This window comes from Chrysemys picta, chromosome 2 (genome assembly GCF_011386835.1).
Source record: "Chrysemys picta bellii isolate R12L10 chromosome 2, ASM1138683v2, whole genome shotgun sequence".
NCBI lineage: Eukaryota > Metazoa > Chordata > Testudines > Emydidae > Chrysemys > Chrysemys picta.
This window is the reverse complement of record NC_088792.1, coordinates 154426475-154452715: the sequence shown is the minus strand read 5'-3', so window position 1 is coordinate 154452715 and position 26241 is coordinate 154426475. Positions and strand designations below refer to the sequence as shown.

At 43.6% G+C, this 26241-nt stretch overlaps 1 long non-coding RNA gene across 2 annotated transcripts in view; it reads right to left on the bottom strand.

Annotated features, from left to right (window-relative positions):
* Positions 1-10735, bottom strand: part of LOC122172157 (uncharacterized) — an 89767-nt gene extending 79032 nt beyond the window's left edge. For both annotated transcript variants that reach the window (XR_010598609.1, XR_010598608.1), the window contains exon 1: positions 10127-10735. This is a non-coding gene — a long non-coding RNA (uncharacterized LOC122172157). The remainder of the gene's footprint in view (positions 1-10126) is intronic.
* Positions 10736-26241: the final 15506 nt, after the last annotated feature.

Sequence of the window (26241 nt, the reverse complement as noted above, 5' to 3'; positions counted from 1 at the left end):
CCTGTCTCTGATCTCACACCAGTTTTACACTGGTACAATGTAGTTGAGCTTAATGCAGATACTCCTGATTTACTCTGTCATGGGAAAAACAATGAGCCATGATGTTGCTTAATCCATTAATTGAAGTGTTCGCCTTGTCTTATATCAACTATGTGCAATTGCTCTAAGAATCCCAATCTCTGGCTTGGTCCTCTGTTGCTCAGTTTCAGAGAGACGTCCATTTGGAATTCCCTTCTATTGACTATACAAGTATTGCAAGTCATAAGATTTAAATTCCCACTGACTAGAGAACTGAAAGGGATGCAAAGTTGATTTTGAATCTTTATTTGCTGAGGGATTGTGATAATGGTGTAAGTACACACTGCTGCCTTCTCTTGTCAGACCCAGCTCCTGCTCTGCAATAAGATGTTTCACTTCTGTGGAAATTTTCTAGTTAAATATTTAAAACAAGTACAGAGGGGCTGATTTCTACACTACAATAGAAACTGGTAGTTTGAAACATGTAGTCTGCAATTCCCCATACTGTAGAAGTGTAACTCCAATGCAATATATAAATACAGTTTCCCTACAGACAAGACCCTGAACACCTAATTAAACAAACAGCTAATAAAGATGCTCAAATATTTTGAAATTTTGATTTCAATTTTTAAAAATGAAAAGAAAAATGGTTTGTACAAAAAACTTTGTCAAAAGATGGAGTTTAATCAAAAATGAATCTTTTCACAACAGATTATTTTCAATTAAAATAGGCGGATAGTCACTGAAAAACTAAACTCAAAGCCTGGATATTTCTCTTTAATGGGAAACATTGTGTTTTCATGTGAAAGCTTTTTGGGCTTTGGCAACCGCAAAAGAAAAATTGCTTAGTTTTGATTTAAAAAAATATTTGCGCGCGTCTGTCTGTATGTATGTATATACACACACACAGAAAATGGCCAAGGAAAACCAAAAACATCTCACAAAAGTTTGACAAAACACTAAAATAACATTTTACAACCAGTTTTAATCACATGTACCAAATTCTTTCACACCTGAGCCCAATTTATCCTGAATGTTACTCTATTGACATCAGTGGCACTACAGTCCTGTGTCTCCATGCATCGGTGTGCTAGTACAAACAGAAGGGAGGTGGCTTGTGCCTCTCTGCGCCCTATGCTGCCAGGGACGGATTGGGCCTATAAGCCTTGCGGAATATAGGAACTCCCCAGCTAGATCTTCTTCTGCTCCACAATGCCCTGGCTTTTGAGGTAAACGGGGGTAAATGAGCAGAACTAGCATAGCTGGCTCTGAATCAACAGAAGAGACCTATGTTATACCGATACGTTCTAGGGGCGGGTTTACTGTCCATTTACAGTCACTGACTCCCACCCTTTCCATTGCCATTGGGCTGGACAAACTGCTAGACACGAGCCACTCATATGGCACTCATATGGCACTCCTATTGACATCAGTAAGTGTTTGCCTGAGTAATGGCTGCAGGATTTGAGCACGTGTTTTGGAGAAAAGGGATGATCCATGGGGAGAACAACAAAACAAAACTATGAGCAGGTCCTATGTATGGGGCCTATGGCGTGCTGGAAACTGCTTAAATCTGCAAGTAAGGGATTGATCTTTAGGAGTGAAATTCAGCCCTGTGCATCATCTAAGTCTCATTTATGCTGATCCTCTTAACAGGGGCAAAATTTCACCCTAGGACTATTTGGACCAGATCAGAAAACCGTATTAACATCAGTACATCAGACTTGCTGTCAAAGGGTGTACCTAGCATATGCTGACCATCACTGAAAGTCCTGTTGCTGTGATGCATCCTTCCCTAAGAAAAATTGTCCTGATGGATGGGAAGAGCAGTGAGATTAGACCTCCAGGGGCGGCTTAGAGAGGCATCCCACAATCAGCTGCAGGCAAGATTCAGTAAGAGTTGCTCCTCCAGCACCTAGAAGGGGCGGGAGCAGGTAGAGGCCAATCAGGGCTCAGCAGACCAGATAAAAAGGGGGGCTGCCCCTCAACAGAGGGCTAATTCTAGGTAAAATCAGGACAGAAAAGCTCTCCCTATAACTCAAGTAACCTGGTTTGGTCAGGGGCCAAAGCTTTACAGAATTTGCCTTGGACCTCTGTGGAGGACTATTTTTTATGTTATGGAGTTAGTGCATAAGTGGTTATTTTGACTTCAGTGATAATTTCTTCTCTGTGAAACCTGATGTGAGCCTGCTCTGTGGAGCGTCTGCCTCAAGGAAATCCTTGACACTTGCCCTGATGCTGCCCTCAAAGTGGCCAACCTGGTGCATAAAACCCACATTGTCCTTAGCAACCTTTCACTTTGCTAACCACGTTTTTTCAAATCACATAAATGCCGCTCCTGAAGTAGGAGCAGGCTGCAAAGATCACACTGTGAAATACATTTGTTTCTGCTTTCTACTCCGTAGTGCTCTGCAGTTCATTTATTAAGATTCCATTAATTATGTCGGGTATGAAATAATTCTGGTGTAACAGGCTACTACTTTGTGCTATAATTTTTTTCCCTTTTGCCCACTCTCCCGTGAAATGTTAGAATATTATAAACTTAAAAAAAAATCATTCAAGCCTTACAAATGTTTAGACGAAAATTTGCTCAAGTTTTTTTTTTTATTATTATTTTAAGGTTGCTCTCTGCTTATCCTTCAAAGACAAGATAATAATTTCATTTGTATTTAATACCCAGCCTCCTCTTCTCTCTAACCTACAAATGCTGACCTTAATTACTCCCACAAATCTGATTAGACTTGTTAACTTCAGTCATTTCAATAATTAAGAAGGTGAATGAAGAAACAAGTGAACTCGAAGCAATTGTCCTCCGAGCTCCAATAATTGCCAGTTTAATAAATTTTGGCAGGAGTAGGTGTTTTCGCTGCATGAACTTTAAGGCACACAAAGCTGAATTAAGCTTGGCAGACTTTCAAGAAATCCTCAAGGAACTCTGAAATGGAAGCTTACCTTAGATTTGACTTGATTTCTTTGGTGCAATACAGTAGATTACATGATGATTATGCCAGGCTGCTACATAATAGAAAACCCTGCATGGCTTTCAATCACCTTTCTGGGTATCCCAAAGAAATACAGTCTGTGCAAATGCAAACTCTCAGTGTAGAAGTAATCACTGGGTGGGGTATCACTACAGTGGTAAGAATGTTTTGTTTCTACCTTTGAGGTTCAACATACATTATAAAAATCAGCCTCCCATGAAGGCATGAAAACACAGGATCAGATTCTCAGTTGGTATAAAACAGATGTAGCTCTATTGACTTTCAATGAAACTAGGTTGATTTATACCAGCTGGTTGTCTGACATGGTAGCTCAAATTTGGGATATACTAAAATATATGTATATGAACAAACGAATGAAATCAGAACCCTGAAATATTCACCCTTTTTTAGGATTGTGAAATGTTCTGAGGTCTTTTCAACCTCTGACTCCTGATTCTGATCTCACTTATACCAGTGTAATTCCATTCACTTCAACCAGGGCCAGCTCTAGCTTTTTTGCTGCCCCAAGCAGCAAAAAAAAGCGCTGCCCCGAGCCCCCCCAGCCGAGAGCCGCGCCGCCCCCCTCAGCTGAGAGCCGCGCCGCCCCCCCCGCCGAGCGCCGCCGGAACCCCCCCCCGCGCCGCCCCCCGCCGAGCGCCATGCGCCAGAGCCCGCCCCCCCCTGCGCCGAGCGCCGCCGGAACCCCCCCTCCAGCGCCGTGCGCCGGAGCCCACCCCTCGTGCCGAGCGCCGCCGGAACCCCCCCCCTCCCCCGAGCGCCGAGCCCCGCGCTGCGCCTCCCCACTGAGCGCCGCGCCGCCGGAGCCCGCCCCCGCCGAGCGCCACCGGAGCCCCCCCCAGAGCGCCGCCCCCCCCGCCGAGCGCCGCACCACCGGCGCGCCCCCCGCCCACAGAATGCCGCGCCGCGCTGCGCTCCCCCCCCCCCGCCACCCCTTACCAGGTGCTGCCCCAAGTATGTGCTTGGGTGCCTGGTGCCGGCCCTGACTTCAACTGACACCTGATTTACACCAACGTGCGTAGAAAATCTGTCACCTGGTTTCTAACCAAGGACCAGTAATGGAAACAAGTTAAACATTGTTTTCTTCAAATGTAAATGAACCACATTCTGGGTCTGATTGTATAGCCACTCACACCAGTGCAACGTGGATGTAAAATGCTACCACACCAGAGTACTGGCAGATTTGCAGTGGTGTAAATGACAACACAAAGTGCCGGGCAACAAATAATTAGGGCTCATTCATTCAAGATAGGGAGCATCTAGCTATGATTTGTCATAGAGAGAAAGCTGTGCTCAAACGTCCTCCGGCCATACATCTATGGTACCTTCTGTGTTGGTTTGGAACTGAAGACTAAATGCACACCTGCTGAAATGGAAACAATCTGTGTGGGTTTGGTTAGGGAACCACAAGAACAGACTAGGCAGTGTCACAGGGCAAGAGAAGACCCGTCCTGTGACATGATTCATATAGCAACACAAAGGCAGAAATAGATTCCCCACTACCTTGTGCAGTTACCTTGCACCTGTGGAAAGCGACTGCAAGAAACTACCAGTCTGAGCTGGTTGTTTATATCTATTTTGCAGTACGGATTCAGGCTCCCGGAGCTGATAGTAAGGCTATGAAAACATGCTTAGAGTTTTATTGTCAAACTTCAAAGAAATAAGGACCTCAAAAGTGGAAGGAAGAGCAAAGTACACCAATACTTCAAATCCCTCTTTTACTGCAACATAAAATGGCCATCCAGTGCAGCGCTATCGTAAAATTAAATCATTCCCGCTTGTCATTTTGTATGGTCTATACCTCAGATTAAAAACTACATGGCAAAATGTAATTTCCTAAACTGAGGGTATAAGAGGAATTTGAAATATCTTCCTTTGCAGTGTCTGCTCAGTTCTATGTCCTCATGGTAATAAAGCAACAGTCACAGTTGGGTAGAATTTAGCACTGCTGTCTGCCTCGAGGGTACAAGCTACACTTGTCCTAACAGTGCGGAGGGAAACAGCAGCAAGTGACAATTACAGTAACATGCCAAGGTTATTTTTTTCCCCTTCAGAGAACTCCTGGAAAAGCTGCTGTTTCGAAGATGAAAACTTTCTAATTTTAAAGTCAAGAAAAATGAGACTCACTTCTTCCCATTCCAGCCCCTGTGCCCTAAGAACATGAATCTCATTGTGATCATTCAAGAGCAGATGCACAGTATGGACTATAAGAATCAAAGGTCAGCTGATCCCCCAAAGTGTGTCAGAATGGCAAAACATAGGTGATGCTCCATGACTATTGTCACTAAGCCTTTCTTCTTAATACAATCCTGACCATTTTAACCAGACTATACTTTGTTACCGTGAAATTCACCCTTGTGTAGGCAGCTAGCATGAAGTCTAACCATCAGTTAGGTCCTATCTAAGCCCTATTTTTATGGGTGCCATATAAATACACAGAGAGATAGACAGCAGTCTGAATTAGCTGGTTTCTACCCAAAATGTCATATTTGAATGCGCTTACTATGGGGTATGGGCAGTAGTAACTTTCTGTTTTGCACAGGACTCTGTAAACAGCTAGCTACACTAGGGGTTTGTTCCTGGATAACTGGATGTTGCAAATCTTCTTTTACATGTAAGCAACAGCAGGACCAGGCAGGGTGCCAGAAATGTCACAGCAGCAGGTATGGAAGCCCTGCTGATATAAGGCCTGATTCAAAGCCCACTGAAGTCAGTGGAAAGATTCCTGTTGACATCAGTGGGCTTTGGGTCAGGGCCATGGTTACTGAAGGCCAGTGTAAAATGCTTTAGTGCTCTCACACCACTAATCTGTGTTGAAAGTGACCAAGCTGGTACTTAGAAAGGTCATGAAAATGACCAATTAAAATTGAATTTGATACACCTAAAAATGCCCCATAGAAGGTGAAATATATCACCAAGTACAATATCTGAAAAGGCCTGATTCTCATTTACAATAAATCCCCATTACACGGTTGTGGCAGTGTAAAAGGTTTTTAAGGTGAGAGCAAATGTAATTTAGGCTCACCTTAAATCCCAGTGCAGAGTGGTGTAAAGGGCCTTGGTGTAAATTAGAACCAGGCCCACAGTGTTCGTGTCACAGTTCAGGGCAACTGTGCTTGGATTTCTCCTCAGTGATACAGCGTGGGCACCCATTCTCAAGCTGTCAGCTCCCCAGAGGTTGCCATTTTGGATGGAGACCTACATCTCACTCCATTCGGACTGGAGTATTCCCAGGCTGCACAATTCCCTGCCTTCATTGTGTTATTCCCAGCAGAGGTAGGCCACCCAAGCACACCTGCTTGTTTTCTCTTCAGAGACTGATAACAGTGTGATTGTCAATACTTTCAAGTTACCACACAGCTCTTCCTATGCAAGCCTATTTTATTCTTAAGATAAAAATCCCTAAAGAGAAAAATATTAAAAACCTACACTCATAGCCGCCGACTCCGTGGGTGCTCCAGGGCTGGAGTCAGGGAGGGGGAGGAGTGAGGATGCGGCACGTTCAGGGGAGGGGGCAGAACTGGGCAGGAAGAGGCGGGGCAGGGGTGGGGCCTTGGGGAAAGGGGTGGAGTGGGGGCAGGGCCTGGGGCAGAGCTAGGGATCGCGCACCCCCTCGGCACTTTGAAAAGTTGGCACCTGTGCCTACACATCTACTAATAAAGCACACCAGGGTTCACTCCAACCCCAACATGGATTTTGGCAGGAGCCGTCCTTCAAATTCCCATCCAAGGGGGATTCCTTGTGGTTACAAGTTCATCACAGTTTCAGCTTAGAACAAGCACCCAGTCTTATGGGGCCTTGATAGGCCCAGTCCTTCCAACCCTTCCGTAAGGCTTGGGGTCCTTCATGGACCAGGGCTTTGTTGGTTTGCTGGATCAGGAAGAAGGCCCTGAGTCAGTTTAAAACCAGGCTATTTATCCAAAAATCCTTTATTTGGCTTTTTTGGTCCCTGGAGAATCCAGTTTGAACTAGTATATGCAAACCTCTCACAGAGGTGGGGGGGGGGGGGGCAGGAGTTCTTAAAGAGTTGCTAATACAAAAGGTATATTAACATTTTCCCCTACTAGAGAAGGCACATACAATTCCACAGTTATACTTACACAATTTCATTTTTAATACAATGGACCCACCAAGGTATTAACTCTAATTCAATAAGGTTTAAGTTAATTCAGTAAAGTTCATTCAGGGTGTTACAGGGTATTATCAATCTGTCACAGTTTGCAAGTGAGCTAGGGGCATTTAGTAATCATCAATAAAAAATAGGGTTTCTTAAGAACAAGTTAGCATTTGAGCAGTATTATTAGAATGGAATGGCATGTCCCAATTTTCATGTCCCTGATGATGCCCTCATGGTGAAATTCACCCCCAAGCACAGGGCTAGCACTAGTCACCCAGGCCTTGTGCAAACTCTTGGCACAGGGTGAATTTCACTCATGGATCCAAATCCCGAGGTCCTCACCCTGACAACACTCCAAGTGACTTCAGTGGGAGCTACGTCTGAGGGCTTGTCTAAATGTGGAACTCTCTCAGAATAGCTACCTTGCACTAGTTTCCCACGTTGGCATTCTTATTCCACACGAGTGGAATGAAGTTATACCACAAAAAGGCACTTTGAAGATGTCTCCTCAGCCTACGGTGGACTGTAAAAGCCTGCCCCAGACTCTGGGTCTTTACTCAGGCAGCTAGTCCATACAGAAACCTGCATTGCGGTGGCTTCACCGCTATTGGTACTCACAGTAGCTAGATTAAAGCGAGCTCATTTATATCTACCCATGCTGCCATCATACCTCTGACTGCAGTGTACCCATACCGATAGTATGGAATAAGAGTGTCCATGTGAGGAGTTAGCGGGCAACAACTACTGTGCTTTAAACGCATGCATATTTCTCAATAGCTTCCCAGTGTAGACAAGCCTGAATAAGGGCTTCAGGATTTAGTCTTGAGAGTTTAATGCATCTGCTTTGCCTTACAGAGTTAAGGTCCAGTTCTGCCCATGTGCAGAGCTCCCAACAGCACCGCAAGTGTTTAATATAATGTCCATGTTTTTACATGGGTGTTGTCAAGATAAACATACCCTGACTGTATACCACCATATATACTATCAGGATGAAAAGTGTTCTTAGCAGACAGCAACAGAACTAAAGACAAATCTACGAAGATTGTTCTTACATTATCCAGTGCTACCACAAAAGAAGAAACAGGGAGCTGCTCATATACCATGGGGACAGGGGCAATATAGAAATAGATTAGATAAAATAGACAGTCAAGACAGACAGAGCTGTGCAGAAGGTTGGCAAGACAACCTCAAACTACGTGAATTGCACCTGCCTCAGTTTTGTTACACATGCAAAACCAAGGTGGCTCCAAAAGTTCACTAAGATTCATAAGCCTTTGGAACAAACCTTGATTGATTTATGTTTTTGTCTCCAAACCAGGATATCATGTGTTATGTAAAAAGAGAGTAAACTCTATTGTTTCAACTGAGTTTTTGGTTTGAGCATTCTTAACCCCCAAATCCACAGCAAAATTCATGAGACAGAAAACCAACACAAAGTCAAAGAAAATGGGCATGATCCTCATTTACTTTAAGGACATTTTCCACCACTCTAGCAGTGCAACTATGGCTGCAATACTGTGTCCATTTCTGGCGGCCAGAGTTCAACAAAGATGTTGATAAATTGGAAAGAGAAGAACCATGAGAATGATTAAAGGATTAGAAATATGCCTTATAGTGATAGACTCAAGGAGCTTAATGTATTTAACGTAACAAAGAGAAGGTTAAGGAATGACTTGATTACAGTCTATCAGTACCTACATGGGGAACAAATATTCAATAATGGGCTCTTCAATCTAGCAGAGAAAGATACAACATGATCTAGTGGCTGGGAAGTTAAAGCTCAACAAACTCAGACTGAAAATAAGGCATACATTTTTAACAGTGAGAGTAATTAACCATTGGAGCAATTAACCAAAGGTTGTGGCGGATTCTCCATTGCTGACAATGTTTAAAACAGATGGATGTTTTTGCTAAAATATCTGCTCTAGAAATGATTTGGGGGAAGTTCTATGCCCTGTGTTATGCAGGAGGCCAGACTAGATGACACAGTGGTCTCTTGTGGCTTTAGAATCTATGGAAAGGTTCCTTATTGTAAGTGAGAATCAGGCCACTAGAGATCTATCCAATTCTAGTAAATATGCACTAAATGGGAAATACACTCATGTCCAGAAGTCAAGCACAAGGCCTATGCGTTGCTAATTTTGAGAACTTAAGTGGTGCATAGACCTTGTAATGGCTTCTCTGTACAGGGATGAATTCCACACTCATCATATACAGTCCCTGTAGGAAGGATACATCTGTCAGGGTTCAGGGCACCTGCACCCTAATTTCCCCTTCGTGGTCTTCCCCACTCTTAGGCTTCTGGCTCCTCAGCTATTAGCTCTCTTGGGTGGACATATGCATCTCTCTCCCTTCTGACCCAAATATTTCCAGGTTGAACAAATTCCCTGCCTTCACTGTATTGCAGCGAAAGATAGACTACTTAAGCAGGCCTGCTTTGTTTCTCTCAGAGATGGTACACCGTCTAACTGCCTCAGTTAAGTTACCACACAGTTGTTTCTAAACAAGCTCATTTATTCTTAAGGTAAAAACTTTACACAGAAAACATATTAAGATAATAAAAGAACCTATATGCTTGCTAATAAGCTTATGAGAAATTACCCCCTCAGTTGTACAAGGGTTCTGATTGACTTCAAACCCCACACAGGGGTTTTCCTGTGGTCACAAGCTCATCACTGTTTCAGCTCAGAACAAGCACCCAAGTCTTATGGGGCCTCAGAGGGTCAAAGACCTTCCAACACTTCCCTAAGGATTGGGGGTCCCCCTTGGACCAGAAGTTCTGTCAATTTGTGGGATTGGAAAGAAGGCCCTGAGTCACTTTACATTCAGGCTATTTATCCAAAGGACCTTTCTTTATCTGTTGGTCCCTGGAGAATCCAGTTTAAACCAGTATATAGGAGCCTCTCCTCCTCAGGTGGTGGTAGCAGCTCTCTGGGGGTGTTGCAACCTGAGTGAGTTTGCCTAACCGCCTGTCAGAGGGTGCGCTACTCACCGTTGGGGGGCACCGCCTTCTGGTGGTTCTGGGAATTAGCTCTGCCAAGTTCAGCGTCCACTGCCTGGTCTTGCAACTTGGAGCTCTCCTCCCACTCACAGAGTCACAGTACGGCTGCTTCACAACTTGGCCCTCCAGTCAGGTCACACTGTGATTCCCCCATCTCGGGGGAGTCTTTCAAAGTCCTTCTGCACCAGCAGCATTAAGCAGTCCTCACACCCACTTCCATAACTATGTCACTCCAGCAGTCTTCCTATTCACTGCCCTAGCAACACCACTCTATAGTGCTTGGTAGGGAACCCAGGCCCACCCTTTGCTCTGGGAACCACTCCTGGGCCTTACAAAAAGCAGTTCAGGTCTGAGGCCACAACCATCTTGCTGCTCTTGCCCCGGACTACTTCCGATCATGCTTCTCCAAGCTTTTCATTCTCCAGCCTTCCTAGTCAGACCCCTCTCTCTTCGGTCTACAGATAAAACCTTCCTCTCCCTTTTCTCAGATGTTGCTATCTCCCCTTCCTTCTCCCTTACCTCAAGGCACAAGACTGCAGGCTTACTTCCCTCACAGAAACCCCACCTGTTCCCTCACAGGTGAGCTTCCTCCTAATTAGCAACCTCCATTCAGTCTACAACCCCCTCCTCCTCTTTGCAACTTAATTGGCTGATTGGGACCACCTGGCCTAATGCAGCTCTCCTAGGGCCTGTGTGGGGTACACACTCAATCACACTGTTCTTAGTTCCTGGAGGGCAGCGATCCCCCACCATCAAGGAAATATATACAAACCCTTAATAGTACATCAACATTTGAATATTTGATACAATTAACACCTACAATATTAAACTTAATACAATAAGATTTGTCCAGGATATTGCAGGTTATTGTCATATTTGTCAAAACATCTCACAGCAGAATCAGATGTAAAGAAAACTCAGACAGCGTTAGCTAAAAACATGAAATGATAAATTTGCTCTATCACAGAACCTAGTAATTTCCCAATTCATACTCAACATACTGGTCAGATTTAATATGCCCCATATACAAGCTAACACAAAATACTAAATACTTCTTTCAGAACTCATCTGATTCTGTAATTTCTCTTGGAATTATTCTTAATGCAGCAAATTTAGTTTATCCAACAGCATCTTTTAGCAACAATGTACATTTGCAGAAAATTGCAGACTGCAAGTGGTTTGTAAGAAAAACCCATGCAGTTTTGTGAACAAAATGACCTCTACCAAAAGCCAAACATCTTATTTCTTTCCTTGGATGTTGCGTATTCATAAACATTTACAAACGTGTCATTTCCCTAACAATGCATCCAAATTAATAATGTAGGTTTTGTGAATGAATGTACATACTTAGCACAGTCAGATGATCAGGATCTGCCTAACCAATTCCTTCTGCAGGCACAGTCTAGTACTTGCGGTCAACTCCATCTATATTTTTGTGACCCCAGTGAATTGTGGACAGATACTACCACGCTGAAATTTAAGCACCTGATTTTCAGGCACTCAAACAGCTGGGGTCCAAAATGGTAACTTTGGTGCCTGACATTTATTTCAGTTGCAAAAATACAATCACAAAATGGTGTCTATGGAGATTTGAAATTCACGCTCTATCAGTCTGTTTACTTGAAAAAATGTGTAATTTGTAAGGAGGCCTTTTAAAGCAGTATTTCAGACTGATGGAATGGGTTGGAATTATAATTCTGTCTGTCAAAGTTAAGTGCTTTATTTAGCCATGTGTCTCAGTTGAGATCTGGAGTGACCAATTCTTGCAGTGACTTATTTAGTTGTTCATACCAATGAAGCTGTGCTCATTTACCCAAGCTGAGGATGTGGCCTGATGTTTTTACAGTACAGCTCTCACTGTGGTAAAGGGTAGTTTGGTCTTTATTTTTAAAAGGTATTTAGGTACCTAATGATGCAGATAGGCACCTAGTGGGATTTTCCAAAGTGGATAAGTGAGTTAGATGCCTAACTCCCATTGATATCAATGGAAGTTAGGTACCTAATCTGCATCTTTAGGCACCTAAATACCTTGGGTCTATTCAGTCTTCAGATTCTCTGTAGGATATGCTGAAAAGGGTGCAAAATTTAGTATAAACTAAGATGGAGATTTTTTGAGTCACAGGCAACTATCCACTAGGAACTAAGCCGAAGGCCAAGTTCAGGAAAGCAGTTAAGCACATACATAAGCCCATCCCCATTTAGGATAACATTTAAGCACATGCTTAACATTAATGGTACGTTTAAGAGCAATTCACTTCAAGAGGACTTAAACACTGTCCTGAATTGAAGCCTGGGGTCATCAATGGATTTCACAGACTCCAACGTTAAGGAAAACATTAATAGGTCATCTTATTTCTTCTTATTTAAATTGGATGTTTGCTTGCAATTTCTGAATCTGAAGTAAATAGCAGAGATGGCATGATCACTCCATCACTCCCTGTGGTATTTCATTGATTCACTTCTCAGTTATTTATTTTATTAAATCTGGACCCAAACTTTCTTTATAACCCAAACTATTCAGGTTATATTTCATGAGATGCAAATGCCTAGTGATTCTCTCAAAATAAATATGAAGAAGTGTTAATCAAAGATGAGAAAAAGCAGCTATTGCTATCACACTAATGCCTTGAATCTATTCCCCTTGAAAGTCAATGGCAAAGTTAGCACTGATTTTTCAAAGGGAGAGGGATCTTTTTAAACTGTTCCCACTAGAGATTTCTAACACACAGTTCTATGGCTTGGGCCTTAAACGCCATCAGGAATAACAACATGCTCATGGGTTGGTCATTACAACTGGGATTGAACCTAGGACCTCTGGTTTAAAAAGCATGAGTTTCTACTGCCTGAGCAGAAAGGCATAACTCTGGTAACCAAGCTGCTGCTGCAGCAGCTTATCAACTTTTATATGCAGCCCAGCCACCACTAAAGGGAAAGTGAGTACCGCATGATGTGGATTATACAAGTAGGTAGGGGTGAACAAAGTGCTTAGGCTAAAAACAATGGCTGATGTTCCAAACGCAAACTGAGCCCCAAAAAAGTTCTTTTGAGATGGGGGAGGGGGAGAACCATAGTTCACTTAAAAAAAAATGGCAGTACAGTTTCTGGTCCAGTTTGGAAAGAGAAGTGCCAAAAATATAGGTCTGGGATTGTGACTTTTAGCACAGCCTTGGGCAAGAAGCAGTGCATAAATTGCACCAACCCAGGATTAGCCCTCCGTGGCTCAGACTGAGACATCCTCCCCCTTTGCTCCCATCTTTCCCTGCCTGCCTATTCCCACCCACTGGGCCTGCAGCACCTAGTAACCCTTCAGTTCCGAGATCCGGATAGCCTGTGCAAAGGTTTAAGGGGGATTCTTCCTCCCCAGAACAGGCATTTAGTCCAAACCGCAATCCAGCCACACTGAAGAAAGCTGCACTTTGGAAATCTCCGATCCAGCTTTGCAGATCTTTGAAATTTAGAGAAGCATTCAAACTTCCTAGTTTGTCAGTGACGTGAACCCTACCTCTGGGGCTATATGGCCAAGAAACAAACCTTACTGCCAGTACCAGGGATTGAATGGCGACCATACACAGCACTTTTCATTCGATTATCTCAAACTACTTTACAAATATTAAGCTAACTATTTAAAGTATTTGGCTGCCCCTCTTTACCATAGTAGCTGAGAACCTTGTCATCTTTAACATATTTATTCTCACAACACCCCTGCAGAGTAAGGAAAGGCTTTTATCCCATTTTACAGATGGGAAATGGAAGCATGGACTAAGGGATTTATCTTGAAAGTGTAGAGAATTTAATCCGGGTGTCTCAGACCCTGGTCAGCACCCTTCCCACTAAACCATTCTTGTCTCCAGCCTTCTGGCTAAGGTAAACACCATATTATACTCCCATACAGCAGGGCAGATAGCAGCAAAGATTAAGGGCCTGGGGCTCATACTTGCTGAACAACCACACCTCCCTGATAATTAAGCCCAAGGGAGTATGGAGAGAAAGTGGAAGATCCAGAAAGTGAAACTAGGCACCCAGTCCAGCTCCCAGTAATGTCAATGGGGCATTTTTCCATTTACTCCAATAGAGCTGGATAAGGCCTTAGGTACCTCAGCTTGTAGTCCTGGGTGTCAAGCCAGAGGGAACACACAGCACTTCTTACAAACCTTCAGAGATGTACCTAACACTTCCCACCAATAGGGAAATATGGGGAAAATCTCACAACACTAATCAGCATAATTATTACACGTCAAGGGAAGACTAAGCCAGAAATCCTGACAAAACAGGCCTTTGATAGAGAAAGGGACCAAATTCAGCTCTGGTGTAACTCCATGGGCTTCATGGAAGAACTGGAACCAATCTTATGCTAAACATGTGGATTCTTAAAGAAATAATTTAAAATTTCATTCAGGTTTATGTAAAATACTGACAAGACCATCACATTAATTGGAATGTATTACTGAAGGAATTTTTTTTTAATGCAAGGTGATAAGTGTGACATTTTCATTAATATCAGTCCAGGCTTTTTGCTATTATAATACAAATGGGTTTGAGGGGTGGGCACAGCTTGGGCATTAACCCATTAACTCTGTCATTGCTGTGTTCTCCGCAGCCATAAATCTCAGTTGTATAGCAGCTAAAAGAGTGTAAACCAGTAAATGTTGGCTCATTTGGGTGCTATTAGGAACACTGGGGAAATCTGTGTTTGACCTTATTATTATTCATAATTTGTATTACTGCAGCACCTAGACAGTTCCAACTGAAAGCAGGGCTCCATTGTGCTAGGCACTGTACAAAAGCGGAGTAAAAGGACAGTCCATGCCCTGAAAAACAGACAAAGGAAATATGAAATGGGCAAATAATTCGCAGATCTAATAAGGGTCTTGCCCACAGCAAGTCTGTGACAGAGTTAGGAACAGAACCCAGCTCTCTTGAGTCTCAGGCCAGGTTCTTAACCACTAGGCCAGCTTTCTTACCCCATCTTTCTTAACATACTGCTTTTGGAACAATGCAATGGGCCTTCCTTCCCTCTGCCCCATAACCCATTATGCATCATAATCATGAGACCCAGCACACTGCTCATGCTTAAACACATGCAACTGTTTTGGAGAGATGTTGCTGGCTGGAAATTAGAAGGTTTCTAACCATCAGAGGAGTGCAGCTCTGGAACAGCCTCCTGATAGTTAGGTTGTTTGTCCCTACTATTACTAATTTTAAGATGGAACTTGATACATTTATGAAGACGATTGCATGTGGGGTAGCTTAATGACCTGCAAATCCCTTCCAGTCCCCACGTACTGCTTCCAGCAGATTTATCAATAAGAAACCTCCCTCAGCAGGACAGAATCCTTCCAAGTCAAATGAACTTTTTGAACTGAGCACCATGCAAACCTGGTGCCAACCCCCAGGTGAGAATAGGTTATGTCCATTTATCTACACACATTAGTGGAGGTTGGAAGGGTATCCCTTCTTCCCTTCTCTCAGCCTACCTCTGCTATCTATAATTTCTATGGGGAAAGATGTACATTTACTGTCTGTCCTTTCTGTGTGTGCACTTCCTTTTTGTTTTTTTGTGAGCAGGGCAAGGAAGGGTTGGAGAAAAAACAGAAAGGGAAGATGGCGCTTGTCAATATTTACATCGACAGATTGCGGTGATAGAGAAATCCTATCGGGCCCACCCCCATGGCAAGGAGCGTGGGAATAGCAGATGTACTTTCAGCTGCAGTAACCCACAATAACACTCAGTAAAGTGGCATTTGGCAAGGTGGGAGAAACGTAAGGGACTCGATTGGCACTCTTCTCTGTTTATACTTTCCTTTTCCTCATCTAATAAAGACAGATGCACCCTACCAGCCAGCAGTGAAGGGGCCCTTTTCACATTCCGAGTATTAAGGAGTTAGTTTTTTTAATCTATAGTTTCTCTTCTTGCAGATAATTAATTGCCTATGGTTTTAACGCTACAACTGCCAATGGGTAAATCACAGAACAGTAAATGTTCCCCTGGCTAAATATTTACTATTTGCTTTGATTTCAATTTAAAAGGAAACAAAAAATTCCCTAATGAAAATCTTTATGCACCATAACTAATTAGATTTATGGTCTAAAATGACCACCACCTTTCACAGGGTCCACTCACCACGTGTGGCACCTTCTCCTAGTGGCTCTAGGGATTAGCTCTTGCCAGGCACTGCCCTCCTCTGGCGGTGTCTCTACCCGTCATCTCTTTCTCCCTGTGGCCCCTCTCACTCTCTGAGCTGCAACTTCTTGTTTGTGGCTAGGCCCTCCAGCCAAGTCACTAGGTTCCTCCCCTTTGGCAGAGCTCAAAGTCCTTCCAAACCAGCTGTCTGGCTGGCACTGCCAGCGCACCGTGCCACTTCCCAGGAGCTGGCAGGGGGACCCAGGCCTGCCCTCTACACTGGGTTTTTAAATGGTGATAACCTTTGGTCGTCTTCAAGCTGTTAGGAGTTTGCTAGTGGTGATGACTTCTGTGAATTGTGCTGCCACCCAGAAGTGCCCTCTTGGCCAGAGATGGTTAAGGAAGGCTGAAACAATTCCATCAGTGCCAGCTGATTTTCCTGCTTTGGTTTCAGAGAGGGTACCATCAATCTCAGCTCTTGTGGAGGATTGACAGAGACTTGTTGAAGGGGCAGGATTCCTTAAGAGCTGTTTTCACCCCTTTTTTCATTTGTTGGCTTATGGTCATCTTTTAATTTCTTACTGGGAGGCTGGCAATGCTGTTTGCAGTGACTTCCAACATTTATGTGTGTGATGGTGCTGCAGAAGGGCCCATGCCTTATAGCTGGAGTCCATGAAGTCTGTGGCTTCCACCATCTCCAGCCATTGTTGTCATCTTGTATAATCTAACGATTCCAGGACAGCAGTCCAGGTCAGAGCAGCTTTATAGTCCCGTAGGAGCATTTCACTCTGTGGGCTCCAGCAAAGAAGCTCCTGTAGCTGGGAATATTCTTCTTTGAAGCTTTAATAAAAAATGTGTGAAGGGGTTGAAGTTTTTGGGCTTTGGTGGTATGCTGCTGATGGCTTTTTGACATCAGTGGAGAAACCCAGCCAATCCACCTGTCTCAGGTTCCAGCATGGAACTGGTAACACAGGTAATGATGGGGAGTTTGAGGCCACTGGGTACCACCACTGCCCTGTGCACGAAGAGGTCCCGGACAATCTGTGGTGCAATGAGTGGTGATCCACTGCAGTCCGTGGGCACAAAACATAAGACAGGTGTGTATTCTTTCTTCTGTCAGGCTGTGCAGAAGGTATCCTTTCATTTTGTATCAAACAGCAGGTACTGATGCCCCCTCAGTAAGCTGTTCACCTGCAGTGTTGTTCATCGAATAGTCCATTCTGTATGATGGCTGCTAAAATCACCAAGATGTTATTATAGGAGGTGTTATTTTGGTAGGAGTAAGGGCCCCGGATAGTTTTAGTTGATTTAGTTGGGGATTGGTCCTGCTTTGAGCAGGGGGTTGGACTAGATGACCTCCTGAGGTCCCTTCCAACCTGGATATTCTATGATTCTATGATAGCTGGGCAGCTTGTACACATTATACATTGTCAGCTCCCTGACTCAGATACCAGTGATGTATCTGACAGTTTCTGGCAGTGCTTTGGCTATGTGTTTTAGTTGTGGCCTGATGTAGGCAGCCATTCCAAGTCTTGGATGGTTTTGGGTGGAGAGAAGGACATATCTTGCTATCTTGAGGCATGCTGAGTCTTCTTCCGCCACATGTGTTTTTTGCATTGCCAGGACATTTATGTTATTGTCCATCAACTTTTGAACGAGATAGGCCCTCGGCATTAAATTGGCCTAGACGAATCAACAGGTCTGTTAGCTGATGAGTGTGGCTTTGAAAGAGTCTTTCTTGGAAAAGTTGCTATTTTGACTGGGAAGTTGACATATGATCGTTAAATCTGCAAAGTGGTGGCATTAGTTTGTACACATAGATTAAAGTGTACTTAACAGGGAGGACCACGTGAAGGTTGCCACCATCGCTCCCCATTGCCTTAGAAGTGAGGCATCTGAGACTGGTATCTTGAGGTACTGACTGATCCATTTGTAAAGATCCTGTCCCAGTTCACCTCGAAGGCTATGTCTACACTTACGTTGGCATGTCAAGTACAAGCACCAAACACGTAGCTGCACTCCACAGAGAAAGTTAGGCTGCATCCATACCTGTGGTGCATAACCACACGCTGCAGTGAAAGGCACCAGTAGGGGGAACTGACAGAGCCTTTCCCCACTGCCTCTCCGCTATCAGAGCCTTTCCCTGCTGCCAGAGCCTTTCACTGTGGTGGGAAAAGAGTCCAGCAGCAAGACACTAAACTGCTAAAAATAGCAGTATAGACATGGGAGGCACTTCTTGGGCATGTGGAGAGGCTGTATAGAGTCAGGGGGTTCAGGTGTGTAGGGCACTCTACAGTATTCACCTAAGCTGTGCCTCACCATCTATGCTGCTGTTTATACCCATGGTAGCTGAGTCTGTGGTGTTTATATTGTATATGCCAGCATATGTGCAGACATATCCCAAATGTGAATTTCCCTCTTTGGGGACTCTTGTTGTTTATACACAGTAAATTGGTTACCAACCTTGTGCTAAGGCCAACCCACAAAAAAACGTCGCGGAGTACTCACAGCCTTTCAAAAGTGGTGTCTATAGTGCTAGAAAAACTGAAAAGGACTTGCCAGTAGCTCATCATGGATGGATAAAGTTTGCTTCTATGCAGAAGATTTGTGCATTAAGTAAATCCCACTCATGCTCCATTTTGAAGGCCTAGGTGGTACCTAGACCTTGAGGAGAATTGAGCTCTGCACGGGGGTGAATTCCACCCCATGAAATTACTAGAATAAGAATCAGAGATTGAGGTTAGCTTTTTGGGGCAGGGGCCATCTTTTCATTCTGTGTTTGTATAGCATCTAGCACTGTGGGGTCCAGGTCCACGAGTGGGGCTTCTATACACTGCTACAATACAATACAAATAAATAAATAAATTGTCAAATTAATCCCTGGCATAACTCTACTGAACAACTTGGATGAATTCCAGAATTCCATCTGGCTCAAAGTCTTCATTAATAAAAGGTAATGCAGATGTTCTCCAGCCATTCATTTGTTCATCTCTTTACCTTTTTCACTTCACATCTTTCTTTTCCCCTTGTCAAATTTAGTACCTTGGGCACGCATAAAATCCATTACTGATCTGCAACCGGTGTGAATGTCACGTTCGGTCATTGATCATCCAGCTAAGTGTTGTATCAACCAGGCAAGGTACTAACCAACTTCAACAGGACTTTATTTTTAAAGTGGAAACCTCTTTATCAAGCTGCTGCTGCACCCTCTGTAACTCTCACTCTGCCTCCCCAACTCCTCCCGCCTTCTTCCTGTTTCCTGTCCTTTCAGACTCCCAACAGCCAGTGCTCCCAGTTCTAATAATTACAAGCAACATCTAAACACCACACTAAGGTCACTAGGAGTTAGCAGCCATGATCGACCAATGCTAAATACCATCAGCTACGAAAGCTAGTTTTATACAGGGAATAGAAATATGAGAATACCATCATGGGCAACAGAACAAGCTGTGTGGGGTGAGTCATGGAATGCATCTCAGGGGATTTGGATCCGCATAAGTTGCATCATTGCTTTCTTACAGGGTCATTCAGAGAGACTCTTTAATCCCAGATCACTACTGAAGATATAATTTTTTTACAAGCAATTTCATAAGTACCGCAGTAAACAGGAAGAAATAAACAGTTTTAATTTTCTTGTGGTAGAAGAGGGGAAAACTATGCTTTCTGCTTACTTACGCAGTAATGATCCATTCTGAGGTCTCTCGCTTAGCTGGCTCTCACCCACAAGCAACTATGATTCATCGCTGAGATAGGAATAACTCTCAAAGCAGGATTGGAGCTGAAGGGGAAATAATTTAAAGCAATAAGTGACTTTAATTAAAAGGCCAAACTAAGAGTCTTTTTTTCTCCTTTTACTTTTGAGGAGCTGAGTGTAGGGGTCTGCATTTCTCCTTGTGTGACACATTCATTCTGATTTTCAAGATCACAATTGCAGATCACAGAGCTGAGACAGTGCATGTTGGGAGCTCAGGACATTCCAAGTCAATCCTCCTGTGCTACAGACTTCCAGAGGAAATCAGGCAAATCCAGTGTGTGACTGTTTTCAGACAATACTGCAAAACCTTTCTCTAGGTCACAGGCCTTTCCACCAGAATAACACCACTTACTGTATTGACGCTCCTTTTTACCCCAAACTCCCTAACAGGCAACCAACCAAACTGAAACAATTCAACCTATTACCCCCCCCCCCAAAAAAAAAAACCCCAATAAGGAGTAAATAATAAAAGTAAAATCAATACCCTAAACAGATTTTATCCCAAGCATGAAATAGTGAGCGTGATGTTACAAGGAACTTTACTATTGCTATCAATTTTACATGGAAAGTGCTCAAATGCTAGGGTGATGGACAGCAGTAGAAAACCCTAAGATAGATATTAAATTATTTCTAATGTCTTGGTTTCTGCAAAGCCCTTTGCATTCCCTTTCAGTTGCCCTTGGGGTAGGTGAACTTTCTGAGAAGAGAGCTTGTGCTGACCACAGCCCTGCTACCTTTTTTCTAAGATAGCCTGGGAGGGGATGTGTATAGTGGTCTGAACAAGAGACTGGGATTTCCAACTCTTGTGAGCAGATTCTCAAGAGAACTCAGAAACCAGAAGTTCCCATTTGGCCGCAAAGGGTATGTCTACACAGCAATGTGAGCCTCTGCTGGAATCTGGGCTCCAAGCTAACCCACCTTGCATCTACACTGCAATTGCCCTAACCCAGAACTCAGAGCCAATGTCCCAGGACCCAGCAGAGCTGGAGGGTTCAAGATTGAATCAAGCTGGGACCTAGAGTCCAAGCCCTATTGTTTTGCAGTGTAGCCACAGCCCTGCTTGACTCAGGCCCCGAGCATCATCCGGAAGTATCCCATGATTCCATGGGACAACTTCCTTAGTCCTCTCTATCCCAACTGTCTGCAATCCACTCTATTGAAAATGGAAGCCCATTCCCCCCTACCATCGCTCTTGGCAAAGGGCAGCAGCTCAGGTCAGCGATAACCCATTCCATTCTGATTGCCAATCTGCAAGCATGCTGTCGGAGAGACTCATGGGTTTGCAATGGAGAGCGAACCTATTGAGCCTTTTGCAAAGTGAGAGGCTTCCTGGTAACATGCAGGATGGGCATAAACATTTTCTAACAATGCACCATGTTCCTAGGGCTAGGGAAGCCACACTTCAAGCTGGGGGGGAGGGCAGTAGGAACTGTGGGATATGGTTACTTTGACTAAGGTCTGTGCACTGCAGTGTGGAGGCCAGAGCTCTAGGTTCAAGCAAGGGTCAGCAAATTCTTAACCTAGGGTTCAAATACAATGTAGACACTGAAGCCAAGGGTTCCATAATACAGGTCAGCTGACTTGAGTCCCACTAACTCTGGGCTTACATTGCAGGCAGACACACCCTAAAGAGTCCTTATTCCTAGGTGTGAAGAGTGGGACCAGCTGGGTGCTGTGTACTTTTGAAAATACAGCAAATTCATTTAGGTGCCTAAATGGGATATGGGCTCTTCTGAAAATTAGGACTCTGGTTTCTATTGATTTGTGTGGCCTTGGGAAAGTGACCTAAGGTTTCTGTGCTGCAGGTCTACACATGTGTAAAATATGCACAGTAATATCTTCCACCCTAATGAAATAATTACTTAAACCTCACTACACCAGGAATTTTCAAAAGTGCTAAGCAGTTAGATGCCCATTGCAAATCAATACAGGTGCTCTTGAAAATCCCACCCTTAAGACACTATGATATTGCTATGCAATGATCAGTCACAGACCTGGTAGAAGTTGATGAGTTTACTCAGCATCCTTCGTTCAAACTCAATGGGGGAGCAATTAAACACCCCTTTATTTAGTGATAGCTGAAACAATAGAAGCCACCACCCAAGGCACAGATTAATGTGACCAACCCAGTTGAGTACCAGCTGAGCCATCTGGCCTGAGGTTTCCCTGGACATTGATTGTCAACACAAGGGGTGAAACATTTATTTGTTTGCAGCTATATATGTGAACCAAACCAAAAAGCATGGATGAAGTGAACAGACAGGAGAAATCAGTGTGAATCTAAGAGGAAGGCAAGAGAGTGCTTCGTTTGGGCAAAGTTCTCACTCTGAAGGCAAGTTTGGATTTCTGAACATGAAAACTGTCTCCTGTCACTTGTTTCTAATGTGTTCAAGGAAACAGGCCTTTGTTTACATTCTTTGTAAATGAGGAGTATTGCACCAAAGAAATACCTGACTGCTACCATCAATTTCTCGTCCTAAGGGAGACAATCCGGCAAGGTTGTGAATATTGGATAACCGCTCAGGTTAAAAGGGGCAACAATATTATTTATACAAATCCCCTTCGATGGTTTTATCTTCAATTTTTATAGCAACTTTACTGCTATGATCACAGCATATCAACTGAACCTAGGATGTCCAGGAAGTATAGCTAATAAACTGTTCTTTATCGTAAGAGAGACATTTCAGCCCCAGAACGCCTGACATGCCTTCATTTCTCTCAAACTCTGCCCTTCATACATAACATAATCAGAGGAAGCTCAAAAGAGGCCTTTCCTGCATAAAGAGAAATTCCTATGTCACATTTATGGGATAAAAACTTGGCATTTTAGTAGCTTAGGATAATTTGAAACTTCTTGCCAGATCATGTAGTGGGATGCTTTAGAAATGCCAGCTTACTCTAATCACTCTGACATTTCCAATCATTACAGTGCATTGTACTTGAGTAATGTGAAATCCATTTATATAAAAATTGGAAGGAAGAGGCGCTTCTGCATCCCACTGAGGGGTAAAAATACCATCTCACTCTTTTTTCCTCTTTATATAACAGCAATGACAAAAGATATCTCTTATATAATTTGGCTTCTCCAGTTTAACTGAGCCATTCATCTGCAGCGATAAATGGACAGCTATGGGTTTTGATGGATTCTCCTACAGACATGTTAGCAAGAGTGGCATAATGTTTCATTTCTTGCACAGCACCCATTACCCTGGGATGCACAGAGTTTAGTATCTATACAACAGAAGCTGAGTTTCTGCAACTGCAGTAGCAGCCAAGTGAAATAGCATAAACACAAAGGAAAGTCAGACATCACGATAGATTTCTACATATTGCTTCCTTCTACCTTCTGTGCCACACACATGGACAGCATGGTTGTTTTCTTGTAACGATGTGCATGTCTTTTTGGAAGCATGCACTAGGGGTTAAACGAACAAGCTAGGATTTGGAAGGTCTGGATGCCATTTCTCGCTCTTCCACTGTCTCACAGTGTGACCTTGAGCCAGCTTTTCAGACCCTGATGCAGCAAAGCTATGTGCTTAACTAAGCATGTGCTTCAGTCTAATAAGCAAAACACTTAAGCACATGCTCAACTTAAAATCAAGGGGATTTAAGCACACCAGAGCTTTGCTGGAATAGGGATGAATGTAAGCAAATGCTTAAGTGCTTTGTTAAAGTGGAGCCTTATCTTACCTTATAGGCAAGATCCAGAAAGGAGAGAACTCAAGGGAGTGGTGGATATTTACATCAGCTGAGGATCCAGTCTTCTGAGGCTTAACATAACCTTGCACTGTAAAACCAGAGGAATAGCACCTCACTTCCCAGGGAAGGTGAGGCATAATGGATGTTTGTAAAGTGCTTTGATATCTTCAGATGAAAAACGCTCCAGCAACTTAACTCTGGGTGTGGTGGATCACTTGATGATTTTAAATCAAGACTGGATATCTTTCTAAGAGACACACTAGAGCCCAAACAAAAGTTGCGGGCATGATGCAGAAATTACTGGGTGAGATTCTCTGGCCTGTGTTGTGGAGGAAATCAGATTAGATCATCATAATGGTCCCTTCTGGCCTTAAAGTGGAATCTGAAGAAGGACTGAGGTATTATTATTGTACAGCACATATTTCATGTCATGCCAGAGGCTAATGGAAGCCACTTTTTCATGGGTCACAGTGCCTGAGAGAGTACTGCAAGACAGATGTACTTATCCTTTTCCACTTAAGCTATGACCCAAAATGACCATGTTCAGTGAAAGAATCTCCCTCTCTCTCCATCCTCTAACAAAAACACTTTAGGAGCTGTCTGGAAAGAAAGGAGCCAAGGGAACAAAATGTGTCTTACTTTGAAAGCAAATATCCAATATATTTGATTCAAGATCCTTCCCTGACTTTAAGGGGTAACATACAGTCATCATTTTGGGCCAGATTCATGCACAGCTTATGGAGTTGTAACAGTTATTATGTGTGTTCTGCATCTGAGGGTCTGAACTAGCCTTCCCTTCTCATACTGCTAAATGGGAAGGGGTTGGCGATATGATGCTGCCTAACTAACTCTCAGCCAGATGAGAGCGGTGGATAGAAGCGGGGATCCTGGTGTGGAAAAAAAATGAGAACCACTGATCTAGTACTTTAGGGCTAGGGTCCTTCTATTTGTGTAGCACAATCTCCTGGCACAGTCCAGGTCTTCCTAAATGCTAAACAAGTAACGCTGCATCTGACGAAGTGGGTATTCACCCACGAAAGCTTATGCTCCAATACGTCTGTTAGTCTATAAGGTGCCACAGGACTCTGTCATCCATAGATCTCGGAGTGCTTTACAAAAGGTCACTACCATTTAATCCCAAATTTAAAATGGGGGAATCTGAGGCATGGATAAGGAAGTGACTTGCCCAAGATCATCCAGCAAAGCTGTGGCAAAACCAATAATTTAACCCAAGGGCAATCTGGGGGGTCAGGAGGAGCTGGATTTCCCTTCCCCCATCTAAAGCAGAGAAAATCTTGCTCTCCCACTCCTCCCACTTGCTTACCTTTCAAGCTCAAGTATTCTGTCAAATTCCCAAAACACACACAATTATATGGTCCTATTGTGGTTATAATTGATATAGGTTTTTACTCTCATTTTTATAGTAAAAAGGGGGTTGGCCAACCCCAAAAAGTTGAGAAACACTGCCTGAGAGCCCACAGTTGCTGTGACAGTTTCCCTGCGAGGGCTTCCCTGATTGTACACCCAGTAACACTTTTTGGCCAAGTGGGTGATGGGAAAACTGCTAAAAGAGGATTCAGGGGGAAAAACTGCAAGAAGGCAGTGAAATGCAAGTGACATTTCTGCTAATTAGGAGATTACAAACAGCTATCATTCCACCTGTCAATCATTTAACAAAAAGTCTCCCCGAATGCCAAGGGTATAAATTAGCCCTTGGAATATTTACATTTTTTGAAGATGTGCTTTGCCCAAAAGGGTAAACAGTCAGTACTGCTGGAAAGTTACTTTTGGGGCTCGATCCTGCCAGGGACTGAGCACCCTTGGCTTCCGCCAAAGCCAGCAGATGTAGAAACTTGGGACCTTGCAGAAGGTGCTCTGTCCATGGCAGGGATGGGCCCAATCTGAGGGGGCATCCTGCTCCGGATGCAAGTGTAGAGCAATACTGATTTGCAGAAGGGCTTCGGTTAACATTCTGAGATTCTATCAGCATCCTGCCTGTGCGCACAACAGTTCAGAATCACCATGCTGTTCCCACATTAGCAAGGGCAGGTTCCCCCACTGGTATAAATTGGATTTGAATGGAGCTCTGCTGAGTCACAGCAGCTGAGAATCTGGACTTCAGTGGTCCTATGTTTTTTCTTTGGGAGGGGGAAAATTTGGGGTGGGGATTTAAACTCTAATTCTGTTCTCTCTCTGTGCATTTAAAAGGGACATTAACGACATTTCAAATAGTTTCCAACAAATCCTCTGCATCCTCTGAGTTTCCAATATTATCATGGAAATTAATCCTCAACTACTTATCTGGCTTAAGGTTAATTGATATATGACTGACTTTTCACTATGAAATAAAGTAGCTATGCTGTACTAGTAGCACATTTCTATTCACATATTTATATAAACAATTATGGTACCTCATTTGCATGGTCCTTCCCCCCACCCCCAAGACTTCTATTGTCAACTCTCATGTCTTCAAGATTCACATGATTTCACGTACATATTTCTGCAAACTTCTTCTGGCACCAGCAATGCAGG